This window comes from Zea mays, chromosome 4, assembly GCF_902167145.1.
Source record: "Zea mays cultivar B73 chromosome 4, Zm-B73-REFERENCE-NAM-5.0, whole genome shotgun sequence".
Classification (NCBI taxonomy): domain Eukaryota; kingdom Viridiplantae; phylum Streptophyta; class Magnoliopsida; order Poales; family Poaceae; genus Zea; species Zea mays.
Window position 1 is genome coordinate 180,840,325 of NC_050099.1, and position 4,405 is coordinate 180,844,729.

At 42.7% G+C, this 4,405-nt stretch overlaps 1 non-coding gene across 1 annotated transcript; it reads left to right on the forward strand.

The window, feature by feature from the left end:
* Positions 1–210: 210 nt before the first annotated feature.
* LOC111591389 (U2 spliceosomal RNA) lies at positions 211–412 on the forward strand. Its single transcript, XR_004858022.1, has one exon. It is a non-coding gene; the product is annotated as a U2 spliceosomal RNA (small nuclear RNA).
* The last annotated feature ends 3,993 nt before the right edge of the window (positions 413–4,405 follow it).

Here is a 4,405-nt window from a genome sequence, read left to right on the forward strand (position 1 = left end):
GATCTTGTTGGCGTACTTGTGTTTTTCTATGTCTTGCTAAACTTGGAGAAAATTGTTAAGCCATCACCATAAATGAATTTACATGTGTTACCTATTGAATCTCAATGATGATTTTAGTTAGGGCATCAGATCTACACCATCTTCTTGCTCACAAGTCTTAAGCCAAAACATTGGCTATAATTTAATTCGAGCATAGGGGCTCCTTTTCAACTTATTTTTTGGTCTTTTGGCTAAGATCAAGTGTAATATTTGTTTTACTAGTTCAATACCTAGTATATGAACAATGTGTTCACTTTGACATTAAATTCATTTATTATAGTATTTTTATGTGGACGGTCCATTAAGACTTTCAAGTGTCGCTTAGTCACTCAATCAATATCATCAAATATGGTTGGGTACCGTCACAACCCACGAGTATTAGACTAATTTTTCGTACATGCCTGAGTTGTCCACCGCCACCAACCCCGCGTTGACACCCTTCAGTCTTGTTTGGTTGTATGGGAATTGAAGAAGATTAAATTTCTTTTCTATTTAATTTTAACTACCAAAATATTTATTCCCTTCAATACATTTCAATTCACTTGTAACCGACACAAGACCTTCAGTGGTCCAAGTACAACTATGTTCCTAGTCAATTTTGTGATTTCGTTGGTCCTTATTTTCATAACTATTGAAAGGGAAATAGGGTTAACCTTTTCCCACAATTAATTTTGGTGGTTGAATGCCCAACACAAACAATGGACTAACTAGTTTGCTCTAGAATACATGTTCTACAGGTGCAAAAAGGTTCAACACAAACCAATAAATATTCAAGTTAGGGATCAAATTCAAAGGAGCAAAAGAAAACTTGAGTGTGTTGTGGACTGGCGCACCAGACTATCCGGTGTGCCATCGTACAATGTCTGGTGCACCATGTCCGTACGAAGACGAACCAGCCACTCTCGGGAAAACTGAGCCACGCTCCGCTATAATTCACCAGACTGTCCGATGTGCCACCAGACTGTCCGGTGTGCCAGCGGAGCAACGGCTACTCGCTCCAACGGTCCACTGCAAAAGGGGATGACACATGAACAGTACACACAGAGTCAGAGCCGCAGAGTCAGAGGCGCACTGGATAGTGAACAGTACCTGTCCGGTGGCACACCGGACTGTCCGGTGCCACAAGAGGACAAGCTCTCCAACGGTCGACTGAGTCAGAACCCTAACAGTTGGGTGACGTGGCGGTGCACCGGACTGTCCGGTGCGCCCATCGACAGCAGCCTTCCCCAACGACTTGTTGGTTGTTGAGGGCTATAAATACCCCCAACCACCACAACTCCAAGCATCCAAGTCTTTTGAAGTTTTCATTCAATATAAGAGCTAGTGCATTCACTCTTAGACACAAATCAAAAGATCAAAGCCTCTCCAAGTCCCCAAAATCATTCCAACCACCTAGTGACTTGAGAGAGTGTTTGTTCGTGTTCTTTGTGCTCTTGTTGCTTGGATCACTTTCTTCCTTCCTCATTCTTGTTCCAAAGAGATTTGTAATCAAAGCAAGAGACACCAAGTGTGTGGTGGTCCTTGCGGGGTCTAAGTGACCCATTTGATTAAGGAGAAAGCTCACTCGGTCCAAGTGACCGTTTGAGAGAGGGAAAGGGTTGAAAGAGACCCGGTCTTTGTGACCACCTCAACGGGGATTAGGTTCTTTGGAACCGAACCTCGGTAAAACAAATCACCGTGTTAATTGTTTTCATTTGATTTGTTTCCCCTCTCTCCCGGACTTTATTTAAGTGCTAACACTAACCCCGGCTTGTAGTGTGTGCTTAAGTTTATAAATTTCATATTCCGCCTATTCACTCCCCCTCTAGGCGACTTTCAATTGGTATCAGAGCCTATACTTCATTAAGAGTCTAACAACTCGAAGTGATGTCGGGAGATCACGGTAAGAGGGAGATCGTGACCGGCGACAAGCCCGCAAGCTCGGGGAGAACACCTCAAGAGAGTCCAGCCACAAACATAAGAAGGAATCCTCTTCCTTCAATAAGACGCATCAAAAAGGCGACAAGAAGAAGAAGATGAAGAAGGTGGTCTACTACGAGACCGATTCTTCGTCGCCATCCACGTCTTCAAGCTTCGACTCGTCCGTCGCTTCTAAGCGCCATGAGCGCAAGAAGTATAGTAAGATGCCACTTCGTTATCCCCGTATTTCAAAGCGCGCTCCTTTACTTTTCGTTCCCTTAGGCAAACCACCATATTTTGATGGTGAAGATTATTGTATGTGGAGTGATAAAATGAGGCATCACCTAACCTCACTCCACGCAAGCATTTGGGACATTGTTGAGTTTGGAGCGCAGGTACCTAATGTGGGGGACGAAGGCTACAACACGGACGAGGTCGCCCAAATTAGGCACTTCAACTCCCAAGCCACAACTATACTCCTCGCTTCCTTATGTTGAGAGGAGTATAATAAAGTGCAAGGGTTGAAGAGTGCCAAAGAAATTTGGGACATCCTCAAGACAGCGCATGAAGGGACGAGGTGACCAAGATCACCAAGCGTGAAACGATCGATGGAGAACTCGGTCGATTCGTCCTCAACAAGGGAGAGGAGCCATAAGCGATGTACAACCAGCTCAAGACCTTGGTCAACAAAGTGCGCAACCTCGGGAGCACCAAATGGGATGACCATGAGATGGTCAAGGTTATTCTTAGATCCCTCATATTTCGTAATCCTACTCAAGTTCAGTTAATATGTGGGGATCCTAGATACAAGCTAATGTCTCTCGAGGAGGTAATTGGCAAGTTTGTGAGCTTTGAACTTATGATCAAAGACTCCAAACATATCGTCAACTTGGAGCAAGGCGCCACCTCTACACCCGAGGTGCAACCCGTCGCATTCAAGACGACAGAAGAGAAGAAAGAGGAGTCTACATCAAGTAGGCTTCCCATCGACGCCTGCAAGCTCGACAATGAGAAAATGGCGCTCATCATCAAGAGCTTCCACCAAATCCTCAAACATAGGAGGGGGAAGGACTACAAACCCCACTCCAAAAGGGTGTGCTACAAATGTGGTAAGCCCGGTCATTTTATTGCTAAATATCCAATGTCTAGTGATAGTGATAGGGGCGAAGACAAGAAGGGGAAGAAGATGGAAAAGAAGAGGTACTACAAGAAGAAAGGCGATGATGCCCACGTATGTCGGGAATGGGACTCTGATGAGAGCTCCACTGACTCATCCTCCGACGAGGACGCCGCCAACATCGCCATTAACAAGTGCTCTAGCCAACATCGCCAACGCCGCCAACATCCTCCTCTTCCCAAACATCGGCCACAAGTGTTTCATGGCGAAGGACGTCAAGAAAAAGAAGGTACAATCTAGAGCCACCCCCAAATATACAACATCTAGTGATGAGGGTAGCTCTAGTGAAGATGATTTACTTACGCTTTTTGGCGACCTTAACATGAAACAAAAGGAAAAACTAAATGAATTAATAGAAGCTATTCATGAGAAGGATGATCTCTTGGAAAGCTAAGAGGACTTCCTTATTAAAGAAAACAAAAAGCATGTTAAGGTAAAAATGCTTATGCTCAGGAAGTAGAAAAATGTGAAAACTTGACTAAGGAGCTTAGCATTTGCCATGATTCTATTTCTAACCTTAGGAATGAAAATGCTAGATTAATTTTAAAGATTGAAAAGTTAAATGTTTGTAATGATTCAATTTTCAGTCTTAGAAATGAAAATGCTAGTTTGGTTTCTAAAATTAAAGAATTGAATGTTTGCAATGATTCCATTTTCTGTCTTAGAGATGAAAATGCCATGCTAAAATCTAAGATAGATGAATTAAATGTTTGCAAACCCTCTTCATCTACTGTCGAGCATGTTTCAATTTGCACTAGATGTAGAGATATTAATGTTGATGCTATAAATGATCACCTTGCTTTAATTAAACAACAAAATGATCATATAGCTCAATTAACTGCTAAAATCAATGAGCATAAAATTGAAAATGAAAAATTTAAATTTGCTAGAAGCATGCTCTATAATGGGAGACGCCCTGACATTAAGGATGGCATTGGTTTCCAACAGGGAAGCAATGTCAAGCTTAATGCCCCAAAAAGATTGTCTAACTTTGTTAAGGGCAAAGCTCACATGGTTCAGGATTATGAGGGTTACATTTTATATCCTGCTAATTATCATTGTTGGGGGCCTTCGGCTTCCGAAGGTCCTCAAAAACATGATTTAACAATGTTTCTGGAGTATAATGTGTGAACAGGTATCTTCGGACTTGAATCAGAAAGGGAGAAGCTCAAAAGATACGAAGGTTGACACAGTGCCGAAGCTGTGAAGCAGGAAAGCTTCGGCATGTTCGCAGAAAAGGGAAACCGACTTAAAGATGAAAAGGCCATTTAGACCTCGATAGAATGCTAT